Genomic DNA, 26586 nt, shown 5'->3' with positions numbered 1-26586 from the left:
GAGAGAACAGTAGTGTGGCAGTAGAGAAAGAGGGAGGAGAGAACAGTGGTGTGGCAGTAGAGAAAGAGGAAGGAGAGAACAGAGGTGTGGCAGTAGAGAAAGAGGGAGGAGAGAACAGTGATGTGGCAGTAGAGAAAGAGGAAGGACAGAACAGTGGTGTGTCAGTAGAGAAAGATGGAGGAGAGAACAGTGGTGTGGCAGTAGAGAAAGAGGAAGGAGAGAACAGTGGTGTGGCAGTAGAGAAAGAGGGAGGAGAGAACAGTGGTGTGGCAGTAGAGAAAGAGGGAGGAGAGAACAGTGGTGTGGCAGTAGAGAAAGAGGGAGGAGAGAACAGTGATGTGGCAGTAGAGAAAGAGGAAGGACAGAACAGTGGTGTGTCAGTAGAGAAAGAGGGAGGAGAGAACAGTGATGTGGCAGTAGAGAAAGAGGAAGGACAGAACAGTGGTGTGTCAGTAGAGAAAGATGGAGGAGAGAACAGTGGTGTGGCAGTAGAGAAAGAGGAAGGAGAGAACAGTGGTGTGGCAGTAGAGAAAGAGGGAGGAGAGAACAGTGGTGTGGCAGTAGAGAAAGAGGAGGGAGAGAACAGTGGTGTGGCAGTAGAGAAAGAGGGAGGAGAGAACAGTGGTGTGGCAGTAGAGAAAGAGGGAGGAGAGAACATTTGTGTGGCAGTAGAGAAAGAGGGAGGAGAGAACAGTGGTGTGGCAGTAGAGAAAGAGGGAGGAGAAAAACAGTGTTGTGGCATTAGAAAAAGAGGGAGGAGAGAACAGTGGTGTGGCAGTAGAGAAAGAGGGAGGAGAGAACAGTGGTGTGGCAGTAGAGAAAGAGGAGGGAGAGAACAGTGGTGTGGCAGTAGAGAAAGAGGGAGGAGAGAACAGTGGTGTGGAAGTAGAGAAAGAGGGAGGAGAGAACAGTGGTGTGGCAGTAAAGAAAGAGGACAGACAGAACAGTGTTGTGGCAGTAGGGAAAGAGGAATGAGAGAACAGTGTTGTGGCAGTAGAGAAAGAGGAAGGGGAGAACAGTGATGTGGCAGTAGAGAAAGAGGAAGGAGAGAACAGTGGTGTGGCAGTAGAGAAAGAGGGAGGAGAGAACAGTGATGTGGCATTGGAGATAGAGGAAAGATAGAACATCGTTGTGGCAGTAGAGAAAGAGGGAGGAGAGAACAGTGTTTTGGCAGTAGAGAAAGAGGGAGTAGAGAACAGTGGTGTGGCAGTAGAGAAAGAGGAAGGACAGAACAGTGGTGTGGCAGTAGGGAAAGAGGAAGGAGAGAACAGTGTTGTGGCAGTAGAGAAAGAGGAAGGAGAGAACAGTGGTGTGGCAGTAGAGAAAGATGGAGGAGAGAACAGTGATGTGGCAGTAGAGAAAGAGGAAGGAGAAAAACAGTGTTGTGGCATTAGAAAAAGAGGGAGGAGAGAACAGTGTTGTGGTAGTAGAGAAAGAGGAAGGACAGAACAGTTTTGTGGCAGTAGAGAAAGGGAGGAGAAAACAGTGTTGTGGCATTAGAAAAAGAGGGAGGAGAGAACAGTGGTGTGGCATTAGAGAAAGAGGAAGGAGAGAAAAGTGATGTGGCAGTAGAGAAAGAGGGAGGAGAGAACAGTGGTGTGGCAGTAGAGAAAGAGGAAGGAGAGAACAGAGGTGTGGCAGAGAGAAAGAGGGAGGAGAGAACAGTGATGTGGCAGTAGAGAAAGAGGAAGGACAGAACAGTGGTGTGTCAGTAGAGAAAGATGGAGGAGAGAACAGTGGTGTGGCAGTAGAGAAAGAGGAAGGAGAGAACAGTGGTGTGGCAGTAGAGAAAGAGGGAGGAGAGAACAGTGGTGTGGCAGTAGAGAAAGAGGGAGGAGAGAACAGTGGTGTGGCAGTAGAGAAAGAGGGAGGAGAGAACAGTGATGTGGCAGTAGAGAAAGAGGAAGGACAGAACAGTGGTGTGTCAGTAGAGAAAGAGGGAGGAGAGAACAGTGGTGTGGCAGTAGAGAAAGAGGAAGGACAGAACAGTGGTGTGTCAGTAGAGAAAGATGGAGGAGAGAACAGTGGTGTGGCAGTAGAGAAAGAGGAAGGAGAGAACAGTGGTGTGGCAGTAGAGAAAGAGGGAGGAGAGAACAGTGGTGTGGCAGTAGAGAAAGAGGAGGAGAGAACAGTGGTGTGGCAGTAGAGAAAGAGGGAGGAGAGAACAGTGGTGTGGCAGAGAAAGAGGGAGGAGAGAACATTTGTGTGGCAGTAGAGAAAGAGGAGGAGAGAACAGTGGTGTGGCAGTAGAGAAAGAGGGAGGAGAAAACAGTGTTGTGGCATTAGAAAAAGAGGGAGGAGAGAACAGTGGTGTGGCAGTAGAGAAAGAGGGAGGAGAGAACAGTGGTGTGGCAGTAGAGAAAGAGGAGGAGAGAACAGTGGTGTGGCAGTAGAGAAAGAGGGAGGAGAGAACAGTGGTGTGGAAGTAGAGAAAGAGGAGGAGAGAACAGTGGTGTGGCAGTAAAGAAAGAGGACAGACAGAACAGTGTTGTGGCAGTAGGGAAAGAGGAATGAGAGAACAGTGTTGTGGCAGTAGAGAAAGAGGGAGGAGAGAACAGTGTTTTGGCAGTAGAGAAAGAGGGAGTAGAGAACAGTGGTGTGGCAGTAGAGAAAGAGGAAGGACAGAACAGTGGTGTGGCAGTAGGGAAAGAGGAAGGAGAGAACAGTGTTGTGGCAGTAGAGAAAGAGGAAGGAGAGAACAGTGGTGTGGCAGTAGAGAAAGATGGAGGAGAGAACAGTGATGTGGCAGTAGAGAAAGAGGAAGGAGAAAAACAGTGTTGTGGCATTAGAAAAAGAGGGAGGAGAGAACAGTGTTGTGGTAGTAGAGAAAGAGGAAGGACAGAACAGTTTTGTGGCAGTAGAGAAAGGGAGGAGAAAACAGTGTTGTGGCATTAGAAAAAGAGGGAGGAGAGAACAGTGGTGTGGCATTAGAGAAAGAGGAAGGAGAGAAAAGTGATGTGGCAGTAGAGAAAGAGGGAGGAGAGAACAGTGGTGTGGCAGTAGAGAAAGAGGAAGGAGAGAACAGTGATGTGGCAGTAGGGAAAGAGGAAGGAGAGAACAGTGTTGTGGCAGTAGGGAAAGAGGAAGGAGAGAACAGTGTTGTGGCAGTTGAGAAAGAGGAAGGAGAAAAACAGTGTTGTGGCATTAGAAAAAGAGGGAGGAGAGAACAGTGTTGTGGTAGTAGAGAAAGAGGAAGGACAGAACAGTTTTGTGGCAGTAGAGAAAGGGAGGAGAAAACAGTGTTGTGGCATTAGAAAAAGAGGGAGGAGAGAACAGTGGTGTGGCATTAGAGAAAGAGGAAGGAGAGAAAAGTGATGTGGCAGTAGAGAAAGAGGGAGGAGAGAACAGTGGTGTGGCAGTAGAGAAAGAGGAAGGAGAGAACAGTGATGTGGCAGTAGGGAAAGAGGAAGGAGAGAACAGTGTTGTGGCAGTAGGGAAAGAGGAAGGAGAGAACAGTGTTGTGGCAGTAGAGAAAGAGGAAGGGGAGAACAGTGATGTGGCAGTAGAGAAAGAGGGAGGAGAGAACAGTGATGTGGCATTAGAGATAGAGGAAAGAGAGAACATCGTTGTGGCAGTAGAGAAAGAGGGAGGAGAGAACAGTGATGTGGCAGTAGAGAAAGAGGAAGGAGAGAACAGTGGTGTGGCAGTAGAGAAAGAGGGAGGAGAGAACAGTGGTGTGGCAGTAGAGAAAGAGGAAGGAGAGAACAGTGGTGTGGCAGTAGAGAAAGAGGGAGGAGAGAACAGTGGTGTGGCAGTAGAGAAAGAGGAAAGAGAGAACATCGTTGTGGCAGTAGAGAAAGAGTAGGGAGAGAACAGTAGTGTGGCAGTAGAGAAAGAGGGAGGAGAGAACAGTGGTGTGGCAGTAGAGAAAGAGGAAGGAGAGAACAGAGGTGTGGCAGTAGAGAAAGAGGGAGGAGAGAACAGTGATGTGGCAGTAGAGAAAGAGGAAGGACAGAACAGTGGTGTGTCAGTAGAGAAAGATGGAGGAGAGAACAGTGGTGTGGCAGTAGAGAAAGAGGAAGGAGAGAACAGTGGTGTGGCAGTAGAGAAAGAGGGAGGAGAGAACAGTGGTGTGGCAGTAGAGAAAGAGGGAGGAGAGAACAGTGGTGTGGCAGTAGAGAAAGAGGGAGGAGAGAACAGTGATGTGGCAGTAGAGAAAGAGGAAGGACAGAACAGTGGTGTGTCAGTAGAGAAAGATGGAGGAGAGAACAGTGGTGTGGCAGTAGAGAAAGAGGAAGGAGAGAACAGTGGTGTGGCAGTAGAGAAAGAGGGAGGAGAGAACAGTGGTGTGGCAGTAGAGAAAGAGGGAGGAGAGAACAGTGGTGTGGCAGTAGAGAAAGAGGGAGGAGAGAACATTTGTGTGGCAGTATAGAAAGAGGAGGGAGAGAACAGTGGTGTGGCAGTAGAGAAAGAGGGAGGAGTGAACAGTGGTGTGGCAGTAGAGAAAGAGGGAGGAGAAAACAGTGGTGTGGCAGTAAAGAAAGAGGACAGACAGAACAGTGGTGTGGCAGTAGGGAAAGAGGAAGGAGAGAACAGTGTTGTGGCAGTAGGGAAAGAGGAAGGAGAGAACAGTGTTGTGGCAGTAGAGAAAGAGGAAGGGGAGAACAGTGATGTGGCAGTAGAGGAAGAGGAAGGAGAGAACAGTGGTGTGGCAGTAGAGAAAGAGGGAGGAGAGAACAGTGATGTGGCATTAGAGAAAGAGGGAGGAGTAAACAGTGATGTGGCAGTAGAGAAAGAGGAAGGAGAGAACAGTGGTGTGGCAGTAGAGAAAGAGGAAGGACAGAACAGTGGTGTGGCAGTAGAGAAAGAGGGAGGAGAGAACAGTGGTGTGGCAGTAGAGAAAGAGGGAGTAGAGAACAGTGGTGTGGCAGTAGAGAAAGAGGGAGGAGAGAACAGTGTTTTGGCAGTAGAGAAAGAGGGAGTAGAGAACAGTGGTGTGGCAGTAGAGAAAAAGGAAGGACAGAACAGTGGTGTGGCAGTAGGGAAAGAGGAAGGAGAGAACAGTGTTGTGGCAGTAGAGAAAGAGGAAGGAGAGAACAGTGTTGTGGCAGTAGAGAAAGAGGGAGGAGTAAACAGTGATGTGGCAGTAGAGAAAGAGGAAGGAGAGAACAGTGGTGTGGCAGTAGAGAAAGAGGAAGGACAGAACAGTGGTGTGGCAGTAGAGAAAGAGGGAGGAGAGAACAGTGGTGTGGCAGTAGAGAAAGAGGTAGGAGAGAACAGTGGTGTGGCAGTAAAGAAAGAGGACAGACAGAACAGTGGTGTGGCAGTAGGGAAAGAGGAAGGAGAGAACAGTGTTGTGGCAGTAGGGAAAGAGGAAGGAGAGAACAGTGTTGTGGCAGTAGAGAAAGATGGAGGAGAGAACAGTGATGTGGCAGTAGAGAAAGAGGAAGGAGAGAACAGTGTTGTGGCAGTAGAGAAAGAGGGAGGAGAGAACAGTGGTGTGGCAGTAGAGAAAGAGGGAGGAGAGAACAGTGGTGTGGCAGTAGAGAAAGAGGAGGGAGAGAACAGTGGTGTGGCAGTAGAGAAAGAGGGAGGAGAGAACAGTGGTGTGGCAGTAGAGAAAGAGGGAGGAGAGAACAGTGGTGTGGCAGTAAAGAAAGAGGACAGACAGAACAGTGGTGTGGCAGTAGGGAAAGAGGAAGGAGAGAACAGTGTTGTGGCAGTAGGGAAAGAGGAAGGAGAGAACAGTGTTGTGGCAGTAGAGAAAGAGGAAGGGGAGAACAGTGATGTGGCAGTAGAGAAAGAGGGAGGAGAGAACAGTGATGTGGCATTAGAGAAAGAGGGAGTAGAGAACAGTGGTGTGGCAGTAGAGAAAAAGGGAGGAGAGAACAGTGGTGTGGCAGTAGAGAAAGAGGAGGGAGAGAACAGTGGTGTGGCAGTAGAGAAAGAGGGAGGAGAGAACAGTGGTGTGGCAGTAGAGAAAGAGGGAGGAGAGAACATTTGTGTGGCAGTATAGAAAGAGGAGGGAGAGAACAGTGGTGTGGCAGTAGAGAAAGAGGGAGGAGAGAACAGTGGTGTGGCAGTAGAGAAAGAGGGAGGAGAGAACAGTGATGTGGCAGTAGAGAAAGAGGAAGGACAGAACAGTGGTGTGTCAGTAGAGAAAGATGGAGGAGAGAACAGTGGTGTGGCAGTAGAGAAAGAGGAAGGAGAGAACAGTGGTGTGGCAGTAGAGAAAGAGGGAGGAGAGAACAGTGGTGTGGCAGTAGAGAAAGAGGGAGGAGAGAACAGTGGTGTGGCAGTAGAGAAAGAGGGAGGAGAGAACAGTGATGTGGCATTGGAGATAGAGGAAAGATAGAACATCGTTGTGGCAGTAGAGAAAGAGGGAGGAGAGAACAGTGATGTGGCAGTAGAGAAAGAGGGAGGAGAGAACAGTGTTTTGGCAGTAGAGAAAGAGGGAGTAGAGAACAGTGGTGTGGCAGTAGAGAAAGAGGAAGGACAGAACAGTGGTGTGGCAGTAGGGAAAGAGGAAGGAGAGAACAGTGTTGTGGCAGTAGAGAAAGAGGAAGGAGAGAACAGTGGTGTGGCAGTAGAGAAAGATGGAGGAGAGAACAGTGATGTGGCAGTAGAGAAAGAGGAAGGAGAAAAACAGTGTTGTGTAGAAAAAGAGGGAGGAGAGAACAGTGTTGTGGTAGTAGAGAAAGAGGAAGGACAGAACAGTTTTGTGGCAGTAGAGAAAGGGAGGAGAGAACAGTGGTGTGGCAGTAGAAAAGAGGGAGGAGAGAACAGTGGTGTGGCATTAGAGAAAGAGAAGAAGAGAAAAGTGATGTGGCAGTAGAGAAAGAGGGAGGAGAGAACAGTGGTGTGGCAGTAGAGAAAGAGGAAGGAGAGAACAGTGATGTGGCAGTAGGGAAAGAGGAAGGAGAGAACAGTGTTGTGGCAGTAGGGAAAGAGGAAGGAGAGAACAGTGTTGTGGCAGTAGAGAAAGAGGAAGGAGAAAAACAGTGTTGTGGCATTAGAAAAAGAGGGAGGAGAGAACAGTGTTGTGGTAGTAGAGAAAGAGGAAGGACAGAACAGTTTTGTGGCAGTAGAGAAAGGGAGGAGAGAACAGTGTTGTGGCATTAGAAAAAGAGGGAGGAGAGAACAGTGGTGTGGCAGTAGAGAAAGAGGAAGGAGAGAACAGTGTTGTGGCAGTAGAGAAAGAGGGAGGAGAGAACAGTGATGTGGCAGTAGAGAAAGAGGAAGGAGAGAACAGTGGTGTGGCAGTAGGGAAAGAGGAAGGAGAGAACAGTGGTGTGGCAGTAGGGAAAGAGGAAGGAGAGAACAGTGTTGTGGCAGTAGAGAAAGAGGAAGGAGAGAACAGTGGTGTGGCAGTAGAGAAAGAGGGAGGAGAGAACAGTGATGTGGCATTAGAGATAGAGGAAAGAGAGAACATCGTTGTGGCAGTAGAGAAAGAGGGAGGAGAGAACAGTGATGTGGCAGTAGAGAAAGAGGAAGGAGAGAACAGTGGTGTGGCAGTAGAGAAAGAGGGAGGAGAGAACAGTGGTGTGGCAGTAGAGAAAGAGGAAGGAGAGAACAGTGGTGTGGCAGTAGAGAAAGAGGGAGGAGAGAACAGTGGTGTGGCAGTAGAGAAAGAGGAAAGAGAGAACATCGTTGTGGCAGTAGAGAAAGAGTAGGGAGAGAACAGTAGTGTGGCAGTAGAGAAAGAGGGAGGAGAGAACAGTGGTGTGGCAGTAGAGAAAGAGGAAGGAGAGAACAGTGGTGTGGCAGTAGAGAAAGAGGGAGGAGAGAACAGTGGTGTGGCAGTAGAGAAAGAGGGAGGAGAGAACAGTGATGTGGCAGTAGAGAAAGAGGAAGGACAGAACAGTGGTGTGGCAGTAGAGAAAGAGGGAGGAGAGAACAGTGATGTGGCAGTAGAGAAAGAGGAAGGAGAGAACAGTGGTGTGGCAGTAGAGAAAGAGGGAGGAGAGAACAGTGGTGTGGCAGTAGAGAAAGAGGAAGGAGAGAACAGTGTTGTGGCAGTAGAGAAAGAGGGAGGAGAGAACAGTGTTGTGGCAGTAGAGAAAGAGGGAGGAGAGAACAGTGGTGTGGCAGTAGAGAAAGAGGGAGGAGAGAACAGTGGTGTGGCAGTAGAGAAAGAGGGAGGAGAGAACAGTGGTGTGGCAGTAGAGAAAGAGGGAGGAGAGAACAGTGGTGTGGCAGTAGAGAAAGAGGGAGGAGAGAACAGTGGTGTGGCAGTAGAGAAAGAGGAGGGAGAGAACAGTGGTGTGGCAGTAGAGAAAGAGGGAGGAGAGAACAGTGGTGTGGCAGTAGAGAAAGAGGGAGGAGAGAACAGTGGTGTGGCAGTAAAGAAAGAGGACAGACAGAACAGTGGTGTGGCAGTAGGGAAAGAGGAAGGAGAGAACAGTGTTGTGGCAGTAGAGAAAGAGGAAGGGAGAACAGTGATGTGGCAGTAGAGAAAGAGGAAGGAGAGAACAGTGGTGTGGCAGTAGAGAAAGAGGGAGGAGAGAACAGTGATGTGGCATTAGAGATAGAGGAAAGAGAGAACATCGTTGTGGCAGTAGAGAAAGAGGGAGGAGAGAACAGTGATGTGGCAGTAGAGAAAGAGGGAGGAGAGAACAGTGTTTGGCAGTAGAGAAAGAGGGAGTAGAGAACAGTGGTGTGGCAGTAGAGAAAGAGGAAGGACAGAACAGTGGTGTGGCAGTAGGGAAAGAGGAAGGAGAGAACAGTGTTGTGGCAGTAGAGAAAGAGGAAGGAGAGAACAGTGGTGTGGCAGTAGAGAAAGATGGAGGAGAGAACAGTGATGTGGCAGTAGAGAAAGAGGAAGGAGAAAAGAACAGTGTTGTGGCAGTAGAAAAAGAGGGAGGAGAGAACAGTGGTGTTGGTAGTAGAGAAAGAGGAAGGACAGAACAGTTTTGTGGCAGTAGAGAGGAGGAGAAACAGTGGTGTGGCAGTAGAGAGGAAAGCATTAGAGAAAGAGAGAACAGTGATGTGGCAGTAGAGAAAGAGGAGGAGAGAACAGTGGTGTGGCAGTAGAGAAAGAGGAAGGAGAGAACAGTGGTGTGGCAGTAGAGAAAGAGGAAGGAGAGAACAGTGTTGTGGCAGTAGAGAAAGAGGAAGGAGAGAACAGTGATGTGGCAGTAGAGAAAGAGGAAGGAGAAAACAGTGGTGTGGCATTAGAAAAAGAGGGAGGAGAGAACAGTGTTGTGGCAGTAGAGAAAGAGGAAGGAGAGAACAGTGGTGTGGCAGTAGAGAAAGAGGAGGAGAGAACAGTGTTGTGGCATTAGAGAAAGAGGAGGAGAGAACAGTGGTGTGGCAGTAGAGAAAGAGGAAGGAGAGAAAAGTGATGTGGCAGTAGAGAAAGAGGGAGGAGAGAACAGTGTTGTGGCAGTAGAGAAAGAGGAAGGAGAGAACAGTGATGTGGCAGTAGGAAAGAGGAAGAAGAGAAAAGTGATGTGGCAGTAGAGAAAGAGGGAGGAGAGAACAGTGGTGTGGCAGTAGAGAAAGAGGAAGGAGAGAACAGTGATGTGGCAGTAGAGAAAGAGGAAGGAGAGAACAGTGTTGTGGCAGTAGGGAAAGAGGAAGGAGAGAACAGTGTTGTGGCAGTAGAGAAAGAGGAAGGAGAGAACAGTGATGTGGCATTAGAAAAGAGGGAGGAGAGAACAGTGTTGTGGCAGTAGAGAAAGAGGAAGGACAGAACAGTTTTGTGGGTAGAGAAGAGGAAGGAGAAAACAGTGGTGTGGCATCAGAAAAGAGGGAGGAGAGAACAGTGGTGTGGCAGTAGAGAAAGAGGAGGAGAGAACAGTGTGGCAGTAGAGAAAGAGGGAGAGAGAACAGTGGTGTGGCAGTAGAGAAAGAGGAAGGAGAGAACAGTGTGTGGCAGTAGGGAAAGAGGAAGGAGAGAACAGTGTTGTGGCAGTAGGGAAAGAGGAAGGAGAGAACAGTGTTGTGGCAGTAGAGAAAGAGGAAGGAGAGAACAGTGTTGTGGCAGTAGAGAAAGAGGGAGGAGAGAACAGTGATGTGGCAGTAGAGAAAGAGGAAGGAGAGAACAGTGTTGTGGCAGTAGAGAAAGAGGGAGGAGAGAACAGTGATGTGGCAGTAGAGAAAGAGGAAGGAGAGAACAGTGGTGTGGCAGTAGAGAAAGAGGGAGGAGAGAACAGTGGTGTGGCAGTAGAGAAAGAGGGAGGAGAGAACAGTGGTGTGGCAGTAGAGAAAGAGGGAGGAGAGAACAGTGGTGTGGCAGTAGGAAAGAGGAAGGAGAGAACAGAACAGTGTTGTGGCAGTAGAGAAAGAGGAAGGAGAGAACAGTAGTGTGGCAGTAGAGAAAGAGGGAGGAGAGAACAGTGGTGTGGCAGTAGAGAAAGAGGAAGGAGAGAACAGAGGTGTGGCAGTAGAGAAAGAGGGAGGAGAGAACAGTGGTGTGGCAGTAGAGAAAGAGGGAGGAGAGAACAGTGATGTGGCAGTAGAGAAAGAGGAAGGAGAGAACAGTGGTGTGGCAGTAGAGAAAGATGGAGGAGAGAACAGTGGTGTGGCAGTAGAGAAAGAAAGGAGAGAACAGTGGTGTGGCAGTAGAGAAAGAGGGAGAGAGAACAGTGGTGTGGCAGTAGAGAAAGAGGAAGGAGAGAACAGTGGTGTTAGAGAAAGAGGAGGAGAGAACAGTGGTGTGGCAGTAGAGAAAGAGGGAGGAGAGAACAGTGTGTGGCAGTAGAGAAAGAGGGAGGAGAGAACAGTGGTGTGGCAGTAGAGAAAGAGGAGGAGAAAACAGTGTTGTGGCATTAGAAAAGAGGGAGGAGAGAACAGTGGTGTGGCAGTAGAGAAAGAGGGAGGAGAGAACAGTGATGTGGCAGTAGAGAAAGAGGAGGGAGAGAACAGGTGTGGCAGTAGAGAAAGAGGGAGGAGAGAACAGTGGTGTGGCAGTAGAGAAAGAGGGAGGAGAGAACAGTGGTGTGGCAGTAAAGAAAGAGGACAGACAGAACAGTGGTGTGGCAGTAGGGAAAGAGGAAGGAGAGAACAGTGTTGTGGCAGTAGAGAAAGAGGAAGGAGAGAACAGTGATGTGGCAGTAGAGAAAGAGGAAGGAGAGAACAGTGGTGTGGCAGTAGAGAAAGAGGGAGGAGAGAACAGTGATGTGGCATTAGAGATAGAGGAAAGAGAGAACATCGTTGTGGCAGTAGAGAAAGAGGGAGGAGAGAACAGTGATGTGGCAGTAGAGAAAGAGGGAGGAGAGAACAGTGTTTTGGCAGTAGAGAAAGAGGGAGGAGAGAACAGTGGTGTGGCAGTAGAGAAAGAGGAAGGACAGAACAGTGGTGTGGCAGTAGGGAAAGAGGAAGGAGAGAACAGTGTTGTGGCAGTAGAGAAAGAGGAAGGAGAGAACAGTGGTGTGGCAGTAGAGAAAGATGGAGGAGAGAACAGTGATGTGGCAGTAGAGAAAGAGGAAGGAGAGAACAGTGTTGTGGCAGTAGAGAAAGAGGGAGGAGAGAACAGTGTTGTGGCAGTAGAGAAAGAGGAAGGACAGAACAGTTTTGTGGCAGTAGAGAAAGGGAGGAGAAAACAGTGTTGTGGCATTAGAAAAAGAGGGAGGAGAGAACAGTGGTGTGGCAGTAGAGAAAGAGGAAGGAGAGAACAGTGTTGTGGCAGTAGAGAAAGAGGGAGGAGAGAACAGTGATGTGGCAGTAGAGAAAGAGGAAGGAGAGAACAGTGGTGTGGCAGTAGGGAAAGAGGAAGGAGAGAACAGTGTTGTGGCAGTAGGGAAAGAGGGAGGAGAGAACAGTGGTGTGGCAGTAGAGAAAGAGGAAGGAGAGAACAGTGTTGTGGCATTAGAAAAAGAGGGAGGAGAGAACAGTGTTGTGGTAGTAGAGAAAGAGGAAGGACAGAACAGTGTTGTGGCAGTAGAGAAAGGGAGGAGAAAACAGTGTTGTGGCATTAGAAAAAGAGGGAGGAGAGAACAGTGGTGTGGCAGTAGAGAAAGAGGAAGGAGAGAACAGTGTTGTGGCAGTAGAGAAAGAGGGAGGAGAGAACAGTGGTGTGGCAGTAGAGAAAGAGGAAGGAGAGAACAGTGGTGTGGCAGTAGGGAAAGAGGAAGGAGAGAACAGTGTTGTGGCAGTAGAGAAAGAGGGAGGAGAGAACAGTGGTGTGGAAGTAGAGAAAGAGGGAGGAGAGAACAGTGGTGTGGCAGTAGAGAAAGAGGAGGAGAGAACAGTGGTGTGGCAGTAGAGAAAGAGGAAAGAGAGAACAGTGTTGTGGCAGTAGAGAAAGAGGGAGGAGAGAACAGTAGTGTGGCAGTAGAGAAAGAGGGAGGAGAGAACAGTGGATGTGGCAGTAGAGAAAGAGGAAGGAGAGAACAGTGGTGTGGCAGTAGAGAAAGAGGAGGAGAGAACAGTGATGTGGCAGTAGAGAAAGAGGAAGGACAGAACAGTGGTGTGGCAGTAGAGAAAGATGGAGGAGAGAACAGTGGTGTGGCAGTAGAGAAAGAGGAAGGAGAGAACAGTGGTGTGGCAGTAGAGAAAGAGGGAGGAGAGAACAGTGATGTGGCAGTAGAGAAAGAGGAAGGAGAGAACAGTGGTGTGGCAGTAGAGAAAGATGGAGGAGAGAACAGTAATGTGGCAGTAGAGAAAGAGGAAGGAGAGAACAGTGGTGTGGCAGTAGAGAAAGAGGGAGGAGAGAACAGTGGTGTGGCAGTAGAGAAAGAGGAGGGAGAGAACAGTGGTGTGGCAGTAGAGAAAGAGGGAGGAGAGAACAGTGGTGTGGCAGTAGAGAAAGAGGGAGGAGAGAACAGTGATGTGGCAGTAGAGAAAGAGGAGGAGAGAACAGTGTTGTGGCAGTAGAGAAAGAGGGAGGAGAGAACAGTGTTGTGGCATTAGAAAAAGAGGGAGGAGAGAACAGTGGTGTGGCAGTAGAGAAAGAGGGAGGAGAGAACAGTGGTGTGGCAGTAGAGAAAGAGGAGGAGAGAACAGTGGTGTGGCAGTAGAGAAAGAGGGAGGAGAGAACAGTGGTGTGGCAGTAGAGAAAGAGGAGGAGAGAACAGTGGTGTGGCAGTAAAGAAAGAGGAGACAGAACAGTGTTGTGGCAGTAGGGAAAGAGGAATGAGAGAACAGTGTTGTGGCAGTAGAGAAAGAGGAGGGGAGAACAGTGTTGTGGCAGTAGAGAAAGAGGAAGGAGAGAACAGTGGTGTGGCAGTAGAGAAAGAGGGAGGAGAGAACAGTGTGTGCATTGGAGATAGAGGAAAGATAGAACATCGTTGTGGAGTAGAGAAAGAGGGAGGAGAGAACAGTGATGTGGCAGTAGAGAAAGAGGGAGGAGAGAACAGTGTTTTGGCAGTAGAGAAAGAGGGAGTAGAGAACAGTGGTGTGGCAGTAGAGAAAGAGGAAGGACAGAACAGTGGTGTGGCAGTAGGGAAAGAGGAAGGAGAGAACAGTGTTGTGGCAGTAGAGAAAGAGGAAGGAGAGAACAGTGGTGTGGCAGTAGAGAAAGATGGAGGAGAGAACAGTGATGTGGCAGTAGAGAAAGAGGAAGGAGAGAACAGTGTTGTGGCAGTAGAGAAAGAGGGAGGAGAGAACAGTGATGTGGCAGTAGAGAAAGAGGAAGGAGAGAACAGTGGTGTGGCAGTAGAGAAGAGGAAGGAGAAACAGTGGTTGTGGCATTAGAAAAGAGGAGGAGAGAACAGTGGTGTGGCAGTAGAGAAAGAGGAAGGAGAGAACAGTGATGTGGCAGTAGAGAAAGAGGGAGGAGAGAACAGTGGTGTGGCAGTAGAGAAAGAGGAAGGAGAGAACAGTGATGTGGCAGGAAAGAGGAAGGAGAGAACAGTGTTGTGGCAGTAGGGAAAGAGGAGGAGAGAACAGTGTTGTGGCAGTAGAGAAAGAGGAAGGAGAAAACAGTGTTGTGGCATTAGAGAAAGAGGGAGGAGAGAACAGTGATGTGGCAGTAGAGAAAGAGGAAGGAGAGAACAGTTTTGTGGCAGTAGAGAAAGGGAGGAGAGAACAGTGGTGTGGCATTAGAAAAGAGGGAGGAGAGAACAGTGGTGTGGCATTAGAGAAAGAGGAAGGAGAGAACAGTGATGTGGCAGTAGAGAAAGAGGAGGAGAGAACAGTGGTGTGGCAGTAGAGAAAGAGGAAGGAGAGAACAGTGTGTGTGTGGCAGTAGGGAAAGAGGAAGGAGAGAACAGTGTTGTGGCAGTAGGGAAAGAGGAAGGAGAGAACAGTGTTGTGGCAGTAGAGAAAGAGGAAGGAGAGAACAGTGATGTGGCAGTAGAGAAAGAGGAGGAGAGAACAGTGGTGTGGCATTAAGAAAGAGGAAAGGAGAGAACAGTGTTGTGGCAGTAGAGAAAGAGGGAGGAGAGAACAGTGGTGTGGCAGTAGAGAAAGAGGAAGGAGAGAACAGTGGTGTGGCAGTAGAGAAAGAGGGAGGAGAGAACAGTGGTGTGGCAGTAGAGAAAGAGGAGGAGAGAACAGTGGTGTGGCAGTAGAGAAAGAGGGAGGAGAGAACAGTGGTGTGGCAGTAGAGAAAGAGAAAGAGGAACATCGTTGTGGCAGTAGAGAAAGAGTAGGGAGAGAACAGTGTGTGGCAGTAGAGAAAGAGGGAGGAGAGAACAGTGATGTGGCAGTAGAGAAAGAGAAAAGAACAGCAGTAGAGAAAGATGATGGAGGAGAGAACAGTGGTGTGGCAGTAGAGAAAGAGGAAGGAGAGAACAGTGGTGTGGCAGTAGAGAAAGAGGGAGGAGAGAACAGTGGTGTGGCAGTAGAGAAAGAGGGAGGAGAGAACAGTGGTGTGGCAGTAGAGAAAGAGGGAGAGAGAACAGTGATGTGGCAGTAGAGAAAGAGGAAGGACAGAACAGTGGTGTGTCAGTAGAGAAAGAGGAGGAGAGAACAGTGGTGTGGCAGTAGAGAAAGAGGAAGGAGAGAACAGTGGTGTGGCAGTAGAGAAAGAGGGAGGAGAGAACAGTGGTGTGGCAGTAGAGAAAGAGTGGGAGGAGAGAACAGTGGTGTGGCAGAGAAAGAGGGAGGAGAGAACATTTGTGTGGCAGTATAGAAAGAGGAGGGAGAGAACAGTGGTGTGGCAGTAGAGAAAGAGGAGGAGAGAACAGTGGTGTGGCAGTAGAGAAAGAGGGAGGAGAGAACAGTGGTGTGGCAGTAAAGAAAGAGGACAGACAGAACAGTGGTGTGGCAGTAGGGAAAGAGGAAGGAGAGAACAGTGTTGTGGCAGTAGGGAAAGAGGAAGGAGAGAACAGTGTTGTGGCAGTAGAGAAAGAGGAAGGAGAGAACAGTGATGTGGCAGTAGAGAAAGAGGAAGGAGAGAACAGTGGTGTGGCAGTAGAGAAAGAGGGAGGAGAGAACAGTGATGTGGCATTAGAGAAAGAGGGAGGAGTAAACAGTGATGTGGCAGTAGAGAAAGAGGAAGAGAGAACAGTGGTGTGGCAGTAGAGAAAGAGGAAGGAGAGAACAGTGGTGTGGCAGTAGAAAGAGGGAGGAGAGAACAGTGGTGTGGCAGTAGAGAAAGAGGGAGGAGAGAACAGTAGAGAAAGAGGGAGGAGAGAACAGTGTTGTGGCAGTAGAGAAAGAGGGAGGAGAGAACAGTGGTGTGGCAGTAGAGAAAAGGAAGGAGAGAACAGTGGTGTGGCAGTAGAAAGAGGAAGGAGAGAACAGTGTTGTGGCAGTAGGAAAGAGGAAGGAGAGAACAGTGGTGTGGCAGTAGAGAAAGAGGAAGGAGAGAACAGTGTTGTGGCAGTAGAGAAAGAGGAGGAGAGAACAGTGATGTGGCAGTAGAGAAAGAGGAAGGAGAGAACAGTGTTGTGGCAGTAGAGAAAGAGGAGGAGAGAACAGTGGTGTGGCAGTAGAGAAAGAGGAAGGAGAGAACAGTGGTGTGGCAGTAGAGAAAGAGGAGGAGAGAACAGTGGTGTGGCAGTAGAGAAAGAGGAGGAGAGAACAGTGGTGTGGCAGTAGAGAGAACAGATGTGGCAGTAGAGAAAGAGAGGAAGAGGAAAGAGGAAGGAGAGAACAGTGTTGTGGCAGTAGAGAAAGAGGGAGGAGAGAACAGTGTTGTGGCAGTAGAGAAAGAGGGAGGAGAAAAGAGAAAGAGGGAGAGAACAGTGGTGTGGCAGTAGAGAAAGAGGGAGGAGAGAACAGTGGTGTGGCAGTAGAGAAAGAGGAGGAGAGAACAGTGGTGTGGCAGTAAAGAAAGAGGACAGACAGAACAGTGGTGTGGCAGTAGGGAAAGAGGAAGGAAGAACAGTGTTGTGGCAGTAGAAAAGGAAGGAGAGAACAGTGTTGTGGCAGTAGAGAAAGAGGAAGGAGAACAGTGATGTGGCAGTAGAGAAAGAGGAGGAGAGAACAGTGGTGTGGTAGAGAAAGAGGGAGGAGAGAACAGTGTTGTGGCAGTAGAGAAAAAGGAGGAGAGAACAGTGGTGTGGCAGTAGAGAAAGAGGAAGGAGAGAACAGTGTTGTGGCAGTAGAGAAAGAGGAGGAGAGAACAGTGGTGTGGCAGTAGAGAAAGAGGGAGGAGAGAACAGTGGTGTGGCAGTAGAGAAAGAGGAGGAGAGAACAGTGTTGTGGCAGTAGAGAAAGAGGGAGGAGAGAACAGTGGTGTGGCAGTAGAGAAAGAGGAAGGAGAGAACAGTGTTGTGGCAGTAGAGAAAGAGGGAGGAGAGAACAGTGATGTGGCAGTAGAGAAAGAGGAAGGAGAGAACAGTGGTGTGGCAGTAGAGAAAGAGGAAGGAGAGAACAGTGTTGTGGCAGTAGAGAAAGAGGGAGGAGAGAACAGTGATGTGGCAGTAGAGAAAGAGGGAGGAGAGAACAGTGGTGTGGCAGTAGAGAAAGAGGAGGAGAGAACAGTGGTGTGGCAGTAGAGAAAGAGGAGGAGAGAACAGTGATGTGGCAGTAGAGAAAGAGGAGGAGAGAACAGTGGTGTGGCAGTAGGGAAAGAGGAAGGAGAGAACAGTGGTGTGGCAGTAGAGAAAGAGGAAGGAGAGAACAGTGTTGTGCAGTAGAAAGAGGAAGGAGAGAAAGAGAGAAGAGGGAGAGAACAGTGGTGTGGAGAAAGAGGAAGGAGAGAACAGTGTGGCAGTAGAGAAAAAGAGAAAGAGGGAGGAGAGAACAGTGTTGTGGCATTAGAGAAAGAGGAAGGAGAGAACAGTGGTGTGGCAGTAGAGAAAGAGGGAGGAGAGAACAGTGTTGTGGCAGTAGAGAAAGAGGAAGGAGAGAACAGTGGTGTGGCAGTAGAGAAAGAGGGAGGAGAGAACAGTGATGTGGCAGTAGAGAAAGAGGAAGGAGAGAACAGTGGTGTGGCAGTAGAGAAAGAGGAAGGACAGAACAGTGGTGTGGCAGTAGAGAAAGAGGGAGGAGAGAACAGTGTTTTGGCAGTAGAGAAAGAGAGGAGAGAACAGTGATGTGGCAGTAGAGAAAGAGGAAGGAGAGAACAGTGGTGTGGCAGTAGAGAAAGAGGAAGGAGAGAACAGTTTTGTGGCAGTAGAGAAAGAGGAGGAGAGAACAGTGAGTGTGGCAGAGAAAGAGGAAGGGAGAACAGTGGTGTGGCAGTAGAGAAAGAGGAAGGAGAGAACAGTGGTGTGGCAGTAGAGAAAGAGGGAGGAGAGAACAGTTGTGTGGCATTAGAAAAAGAGGAGAGAGAACAGTGGTGTGGCAGTAGAGAAAGAGGAGGAGAGAACAGTGGTGTGGCAGTAGAGAAAGAGGAGGAGAGAACAGTGGTGTGGCAGTAGAGAAAGAGGACAGACAGAACAGTGGTGTGGCAGTAGGGAAAGAGGAAGGAGAGAACAGTGTTGTGGCAGTAGGGGAAGAGGAAGGAGGAGAACAGTGTTGTGGCAGTAGAGAAAGAGGAAGGGAGAACAGTGATGTGGCAGTAGAGAAAGAGGAAGGAGAGAACAGTGGTGTGGCAGTAGAGAAAGAGGGAGGAGAGAACAGTGATGTGGCATTAGGAAAGAAAGAGAGAACAGTGATGTGGCATTAGAGAAAGAGGAAGGAGAGAACAGTGGTGTGGCAGTAGAGAAAGAGAGGACAGAACAGTGTTGTGGCAGTAGAGAAAGAGGGAGGAGAGAACATTGTTGTGACAGTAGAGAAAGAGGGAGGAGAGAACAGTGGTGTGGCAGTAGAGAAAGAGGGAGGATAGAACAGTGATGTGGCAGTAGAGAAAGAGGGAGTAGAGAACAGTGGTGTGGCAGTAGAGAAAGAGGAAGGACAGAACAGTGGTGTGGCAGTAGGGAAAGAGGAAGGAGAGAACAGTGTTGTGGCAGTAGAGAAAGAGGAAGGAGAGAACAGTGGTGTGGCAGTAGAGAAAGATGGAGGAGAGAACAGTGATGTGGCAGTAGAGAAAGAGGAAGGAGAGAACAGTGTTGTGGCAGTAGAGAAAGAGGGAGGAGAGAACAGTGGTGTGGCAGTAGAGAAAGAGGGAGGAGAGAACAGTGGTGTGGCAGTAGAGAAAGAGGGAGACAGAACAGTGGTGTGAAGAACAGTGGTGTGGCAGTTAGAGAGGCAGTAAAGAAAGAGAACAGAACAGTTGTGGCAGTAGAAAGAGGAAGGAGAGAACAGTGGTGTGGCAGTAGAGAAAGAGGAAGGATAGAACAGTGGTTGTGGCAGTAGAGAAAGATGGAGGAGAGAACAGTGTGTGGCAGTAGAGAAAGAGGAAAAGGAGAGAACAGTGTTGTGGCAGTAGAGAAAGAGGGAGGAGAGAACAGTGTTGTGGCAGTAGAGAAAGAGGGAGGAGAGAACAGTGGTGTGGCAGTAGAGAACAGAAGAGAAAGAGGGAGGAGAGAACAGTGGTGTGGCAGTAGAGAAAGAGGGAGGAGAGAACAGTGGTGTGGCAGTAGAGAAAGAGGGAGGAGAGAACAGTGGTGTGGCAGTAAAGAAAGAGGACAGACAGAACAGTGATGTGGCAGTAGGGAAAGAGGAAGGAGAGAACAGTGTTGTGGCAGTAGGGAAAGAGGAAGGAGAGAACAGTGTTGTGGCAGTAGAGAAAGAGGAAGGGGAGAACAGTGATGTGGCAGTAGAGAAAGAGGAAGGAGAGAACAGTGGTGTGGCAGTAGAGAAAGAGGAGGAGAGAACAGTGATGTGGCAGTAGAGAAAGAGGAAGGAGAGAACAGTGATGTGGCAGTAGAGAAAGAGGAAGGAGAGAACAGTGTTGTGGCAGTAGAGAAAGAGGGAGGAGAGAACAGTGATGTGGCAGTAGAGAAAGAGGAAGGAGAGAACAGTGTTGTGGCAGTAGAGAAAGAGGGAGGAGAGAACAGTGTTGTGGCAGTAGAGAAAGAGGAAGGAGAGAACAGTGTTGTGGCAGTAGAGAAAGAGAAGGAGAGAGAACAGTGGTGTGGCAGTAGAGAAAGAGGAAGGAGAAGAACAGTGTGTGGCAGTAGGGAAAGAGGAAGGAGAGAACAGTGTTGTGGCAGTAGAGAAAGAGGAGAGAGAACAGAACAGTTTGATGTGGCAGTAGAGAAAGAGGAGGAGAGAACAGTGTTGTGGCAGTAGAGAAAGAGGGAGGAGAGAACAGTGGTGTGGCAGTAGAGAAAGAGGAAGGAGAGAACAGTGTTGTGGCAGTAGAGGAGGAGAGAACAGTGGTGTGGCAGTAGAGAAAGAGGGAGGAGAGAACAGTGTGTGGCAGTAGAGAAAGAGGAGGAGAGAACAGTGGTGTGGCAGTAGAGAAAGAGGAAGGAGAGAACAGTGTTGTGGCAGTAGAGAAAGAGGAGGAGAGAAAGTGTTGTGGCAGAGGAGGAGAGAACAGTGGTGTGGCAGTAGAGAAAGAGGGAGGAGAGAACAGTGGTGTGGCAGTAGAAGAGAAGGAGAGAACAGTGTTGTGGCAGTAGAGAAAGAGGAAGGGGAGAACAGTGGTGTGGCAGTAGAGAAAGAGGGGAACAGAGAGAACAGTGAGAGTGTGGCAGTAGAGAAAGAGGGAGGAGAGAACAGTGGTGTGGCAGTAGAGAAAGAGGAGGAGAGAACAGTGGTGTGGCAGTAGAGAAAGAGGAAGGAGAGAACAGTGGTGTGGCAGTAGAGAAAGAGGGAGGAGAGAACAGTGGTGTGGCAGTAGAGAAAGAGGGAGTAGAGAACAGTGATGTGGGCAGAGATAGAGGAAGAGAACATGTGGCAGTAGAGAAAGAGGGAGGAGAGAACAGTGGTGTGGCAGTAGAGAAAGAGGAAGGACAGAACAGTGGTGTGGCAGTAGGGAAAGAGGAAGGAGAGAACAGTGTTGTGGCAGTAGAGAAAGAGGAAGGAGAGAACAGTGGTGTGGCAGTAGAGAAAGATGGAGGAGAGAACAGTGATGTGGCAGTAGAGAAAGAGGAAGGAGAGAACAGTGTTGTGGCAGTAGAGAAAGAGGGAGGAGAGAACAGTGATGTGGCAGTAGAGAAAGAGGAAGGAGAGAACAGTGGTGTGGCAGTAGAGAAAGAGGAAGGACAGAACAGTGGTGTGGCAGTAGAGAAAGAGGGAGGAGAGAACAGTGGTGTGGCAGTAGAGAAAGAGGGAGGAGAGAACAGTGGTGTGGCAGTAAAGAAAGAGGACAGACAGAACAGTGGTGTGGCAGTAGGGAAAGAGGAAGGAGAGAACAGTGTTGTGGCAGTAGAGAAAGAGGAGGAGAGAACAGTGTTGTGGCAGTAGAGAAAGAGGAAGGAGAGAACAGTGGATGTGGCAGTAGAGAAAGAGGAAGGAGAGAACAGTGGTGTGGCAGTAGAGAAAGAGGAAGGAGAGAACAGTGTTGTGGCAGTAGAGAAAGAGGAAGGAGAGAACAGTGGTGTGGCAGTAGAGAAAGAGGGAGGAGAGAACAGTGTTTTGGCAGTAGAGAAAGAGGGAGGAGAGAACAGTGATGTGGCAGTAGAGAAAGAGGAAGGAGAGAACAGTGTTGTGGCAGTAGAGAAAGAGGGAGGAGAGAGAAGAGGGAGGAGAGAACAGTGATGTGGCAGTAGAGAAAGAGGAGGAGAGAACAGTGATGTGGCAGTAGAGAAAGAGGAAGGAGAGAACAGTGTTGTGGCAGTAGAGAAAGAGGGAGGAGAGAACAGTGTTGTGGCAGTAGAGAAAGAGGAGGAGAGAACAAGAGGAAAGAGGAGAAAAACAGTGTTGTGGCAGTAGAAAAGAGGAGGAGAGAACAGTGTTGTGGCAGTAGAGAAAGAGGAGGAGAGAACAGTGTTGTGGCATTAGAAAAGAGGGAGGAGAGAACAGTGTTGAAGAACAGTGTTGTGGTAGTAGAAAAGAGGAAGGAGAGAACAGTTTTGTGGCAGTAGAGAAAGAGGAAGGAGAGAACAGTGTTGTGGCATTAGAAAAAGAGGGAGGAGAGAACAGTGGTGTGGCAGTAGAGAAAGAGGAAGGAGAGAACAGTGTTGTGGCAGTAGAGAAAGAGGGAGGAAGGAGAGAACAGTGGTGTGGCAGTAGAGAAAGAGGAAGGGAGAACAGTGGTGTGGCAGTAGAGAAAGAGGAAGGAGAGAACAGTGGTGTGGCAGTAGGGAAAGAGGAAGGAGAGAACAGTGTTGTGGCAGTAGAGAAAGAGGGAGGAGAGAACAGTGGTGTGGAAGTAGAGAAAGAGGGAGGAGAGAACAGTGGTGTGGCAGTAGAGAAAGAGGAGGGAGAGAACAGTGGTGTGGCAGTAGAGAAAGAGGGAGGAGAGAACAGTGGTGTGGCAGTAGAGAAAGAGGGAGGAGAGAACAGTGATGTGGCATTAGAGATAGAGGAAAGAGAGAACATCGTTGTGGCAGTAGAGAAAGAGGGAGGAGAGAACAGTGGTGTGGCAGTAGAGAAAGAGGGAGGATAGAACAGTAATGTGGCAGTAGAGAAAGAGGGAGTAGAGAACAGTGGTGTGGCAGTAGAGAAAGAGGAAGGACAGAACAGTGGTGTGGCAGTAGGGAAAGAGGAAGGAGAGAATAGTGTTGTGGCAGTAGGGAAAGAGGAAGGAGAGAACAGTGTTGTGGCAGTAGAGAAAGATGGAGGAGAGAACAGTGATGTGGCAGTAGAGAAAGAGGAAGGAGAGAACAGTGTTGTGGCAGTAGAGAAAGAGGGAGGAGAGAACAGTGGTGTGGAAGTAGAGAAAGAGGGAGGAGAGAACAGTGGTGTGGCAGTAGAGAAAGAGGAGGGAGAGAACAGTGGTGTGGCAGTAGAGAAAGAGGGAGGAGAGAACAGTGGTGTGGCAGTAGAGAAAGAGGGAGGAGAGAACAGTGGTGTGGCAGTAAAGAAAGAGGACAGACAGAACAGTGGTGTGGCAGTAGGGAAAGAGGAAGGAGAGAACAGTGTTGTGGCAGTAGGGAAAGAGGGAGGAGAGAACAGTGTTGTGGCAGTAGAGAAAGAGGAAGGAGAGAACAGTGGTGTGGCAGTAGAGAAAGAGGAAGGACAGAACAGTGGTGTGGCAGTAGGGAAAGAGGAAGGAGAGAACAGTGTTGTGGCAGTAGAGAAAGAGGAAGGAGAGAACAGTGGTGTGGCAGTAGAGAAAGAGGGAGGAGAGAACAGTGTTGTGGCAGTAGAGAAAGAGGGAGGAGAGAACAGTGTTTTGGCAGTAGAGAAAGAGGGAGGAGAGAACAGTGATGTGGCAGTAGAGAAAGAGGGAGGAGAGAACAGTGTTTTGGCAGTAGAGAAAGAGGGAGTAGAGAACATCGTTGTGGCAGTAGAGAAAGAGGGAGGAGAGAACAGTGATGTGGCAGTAGAGAAAGAGGAAGGACAGAACAGTGGTGTGTCAGTAGAGAAAGAGGGAGGAGAGAACAGTGATGTGGCATTAGAGAAAGAGGAAAGAGAGAACATCGTTGTGGCAGTAGAGAAAGAGGGAGGAGAGAACAGTGATGTGGCAGTAGAGAAAGAGGGAGGAGAGAACAGTGATATGGCAGTAGAGAAAGAGGAAAGAGAGAACATTGTTGTGGCAGTAGAGAAAGAGGGAGGAGGGAACAGTGATGTGGCAGTAGAGAAAGAGGAAAGAGAGAACATCGTTGTGGCAGTAGAGAAAGAGGGAGGAGAGAACATCGTTGTGGCAGTAGAGAAAGAGGGAGGAGAGAACAGTGATGTGGCAGTAGAGAAAGAGGGAGGAGAGAACAGTGATGTGGCATTAGAGAAAGAGGAAAGAGAGAACATTGTTGTGGCAGTAGAGAAAGAGGGAGGAGAGAACAGTGATGTGGCAGTAGAGAAAGAGGGAGGAGGGAACAGTGATGTGGCAGTAGAGAAAGAGGAAAGAGAGAACATCGTTGTGGCAGTAGAGAAAGAGGGAGGAGAGAACATCGTTGTGGCAGTAGAGAAAGAGGGAGGAGAGAACAGTGATGTGGCAGTAGAGAAAGAGGAAAGAGAGAACATCGTTGTGGCAGTAGAGAAAGAGGGAGGAGAGAATAGTGATGTGGGGGTCGACAGTCACCTCTATGCAATTCACTGATCTAGTCATTGTTTCCAACAGGACAGAGAGAGTAGAGGGACACACATGGATCCGTCATTTTTATACTTAGTCTTCATGTGTGTCATTTGTTAGTATGTACACTGATTGCATTCTAAGTGGATACTAAGTGGAGAGTTTGAGTACACCAACAGTAGACATACAGTAGACAGAAAGACAGACAGTTGACAGACAGTAGACAGACGGTAGTCAGACAGACTGTAGACAGAAAGACAGTAGACAGACAGACAGTAGACAGTCAGTAGACAGACAGTAGATAAACAGACAGACAGTAGAGAGACAGTAGATAAACAGACAGATAGTAGACAGACAGTAGATAAACAGACAGACAGTTGACAGACACGGTAGACAGACAGACTGTAGACAGGCAGACAGTAGACAGACAGACAGTAGACAGGTAGTAGACAGAGATGGTAGACAGACAGTTGACAGACACGGTACACAGACAGACTGTAGACAGACAGGCAGACAGACAGACAGACAGACAGACAGACAGACAGACAGACAGACAGACAGACAGACAGACAGACAGACAGACAGACAGTTATGTGTATGGATTTAACTGACTGAGTCATAGTATTGCTCACAATCCTCCTGCCTCTCTCTCCCTCTCTGCCTTGCGGTACATAGAGAGAATAGTCTCTAACAGCAGACCTCCCTCTCCCTCTGACACTAGTTCTGAGCTCTGGAACATACACGACATGACCAAAAGTATGTGGACACCTGCTCGTCGAACATCTCATTCCAAAACCATGGCCATTAATATTTCTGTATGGACCTCGCTTTGTGCAAGGTGGCATTGTCATGCTGAAACAGGAAAGGGCTTTCCCCAAACTATTGCCACAAAGCTGAAAGCACAGAATCATCTATAACTAAGGGGCCAAGCCCAAACCATGAAAAACAGCCCCAGACCATTATTCCTCCTCCACCAAACTTTACAGTTGGCACTATGCATTTTGACAGGTAGCGTACTCCTGGCATCCGTCAAACCCAGATTTGTCCGTCAGACTGCCAGTTGGTGAAACGGGATCTCATCACTCCAGAATGTGTTTCCACTGCTCCAATGGAGTCCAATGGTTGCGATCTTTACACCACTCCAGCCACCGCTTAGCATTCGTGCATGGCGATCTTAGGCTTGTGTGCGGCTGCTCGGCCATAGAAACCCATTTCATGAAGCTCCTGACGAACAGTTCTTGCACTGACGTTGCTTCCAGAGGCAGTTTGGAACTCGGTAGTGACTGTTCCAACCCAAGGACAGACGGGCTTCAGCACTCGGCGGGCTTCAGCACTCGACGGGCTTCAGCACTCGGCGGGCTTCAGCACTCGGCGGACTTCAGCACTCGGCGGGCTTCAGCACTCGGCGGACTTCAGCACCCGGCGGGCTTCAGCACTCGGCGGGCTTCAGCACTCGACGGGCTTCAGCACTCGACGGGCCAGTTCTGTGAGCCTCTGTGGCTTACCACTTCACTGCTGATCCGTTGTTGCTCCTAGGCGTTTTCACTTCACAATAACAGCACTTACAATTGACGGGGCAGCTACAGCAGGGCAGAAATTTGACAAACTGACTTGTTGGAAAGGTGTCATCCTATGACGGTGCCATGTTGAAAGTCACTGAGTTCTTCAGTAAGGCCATTCTACTGCCAATGTTTGTCTTTGGAGATTGCATGACGGTGCGCCCAATTCTATACACCTGTCAGCAACGGGTGTGGTTGAAATAGCCAAATCCACTAATTTGAAGGGGTGTCCACATACTGCTGTATATATAGTGTATGTGGGCCTTCTTCACTATTGTTATTTTCTAAATCTCTCTCTCTCTCTGTAGTGATCTAAACTCCTATGGTAAACAAGCACAGCAAGCATCCCTTCCTACAGTATGTCTAAGCAATCATGACATCCATCCACATCTCAGCTTAAGCCCAGACTAAGCATTGGCTTACAATTCAGGTGTCAAACCTAAAGCCACTGAGGCATAATGATTCCCCCCACTGTCAGATTCAATGAGATCTGCTTTAGCTGACATGGGCATAGCAGTTGTTTTGACGGTGTCTGTCGGAGGAGGAACTACATTAGAGCCGTCAAATCCACCAGCGGCTCATAGCATTATACCGAAAGCGGACATTGGCTACACGGAGTCACATGAACAGAAGTCCCATGCAGCCTTGTTTGAACACTGGAATGTGAGATGTGATCTTCACCTCCATTAGGCTGATAGAAACCCTCATTATTTTGTTTAATGATTTTCAACGTGAGTCATTATTTCTATATAGCCTACACTTTCTCTTCCTGAACTTCTAACGCGAGTGAGACGGATGTGGCTTCATGACAATGATCAAAAGAGCAGCTGCTCACATTTGACAGTTCCACCTCTGACAGCACCAAAACATAATTTATGCGTGTCTCGGCTATCGCCGGTTAACGTTTGACCTAGGCCCAAATCTCCACAAGGCTGCGGACTATATCTGGAGACCTTGTTAACAAGCACACGATGAGAAGCTGTAGCTTACCTGTCTCTCCCCACAGGGTGTCAACATTGTTCATCTGAGCTCGTTCCACCTTCTCCTCGTCCTTCTCAATCTTCTCTGGCAGGTCCAGCAGGTAGGACACAATCTGGTTGAAATAATGATCCATTTTACACTTCCAAAAAACCCAAACAACTGAAAAATCACTTGTTATTGTGAGCGGCATTGCAATACTGGTAGGATCGCAGAGGGATAAACAGTCCACACACTGCAGGGAAATTACGAAAAAAATGTCAATCCTAGCTGTAGAAAACTGTCAGCTGAGTAAGTAAGGTTGGTGCCAAGCATTATGCTAATAGCAGGAGATGAGCAGAGGAGAAATTATGAAGGTACAGCATCCCCAGGTCAGGAGATTCTCAGCGAGGAAAGGCCTACCTCTGTGTATCCCATGGTGGCTGCAGCGATGAGGGCTTGCTGGACAGCTTGGCTCTTGCTGAAGGCTCCTTGTTGTTGTGGTTGTCCCATGGCCCAGTCCCACTGGATGAGGAACTTGACCACATCCATGTGGCCCCTGAGAGCTGCATGCACCACGGCACACTGACCATTATTATCTAGGTGGTCCACCTGTTTGACGGACGCACACAGACAGAAACGCACATAAAGTTGGTATATCCCCATTCGTCCTCAGATGATAGATGAAGATTACGATAGATTAATCTACAAACATACTCTGTCCTCTTCTCTCTCTTCCTTCCCTCCTCCCCCCTATCTCTCTCATTTCTCTCCCCCTCCTCTCTTCTCTCTCTTCCCTTCCCCTCTCTCTCTACCCTCCCTCCTCTCCACTATCTCTCTCTT

General features: G+C 49.0%; 1 pseudogene; it reads right to left on the bottom strand.

Moving 5' to 3' along the window:
- Positions 1-26586, bottom strand: part of LOC115122763 (protein TANC2-like) — a 224648-nt pseudogene that overhangs the window by 25996 nt on the left and 172066 nt on the right.

This window comes from Oncorhynchus nerka, linkage group LG28, assembly GCF_034236695.1.
Source record: "Oncorhynchus nerka isolate Pitt River linkage group LG28, Oner_Uvic_2.0, whole genome shotgun sequence".
NCBI classification, from domain to species: Eukaryota; Metazoa; Chordata; class Actinopteri; order Salmoniformes; family Salmonidae; genus Oncorhynchus; species Oncorhynchus nerka.
Note: the sequence above shows the minus strand (reverse complement) of the source record. Positions and strands in the feature narration are given on the sequence as shown.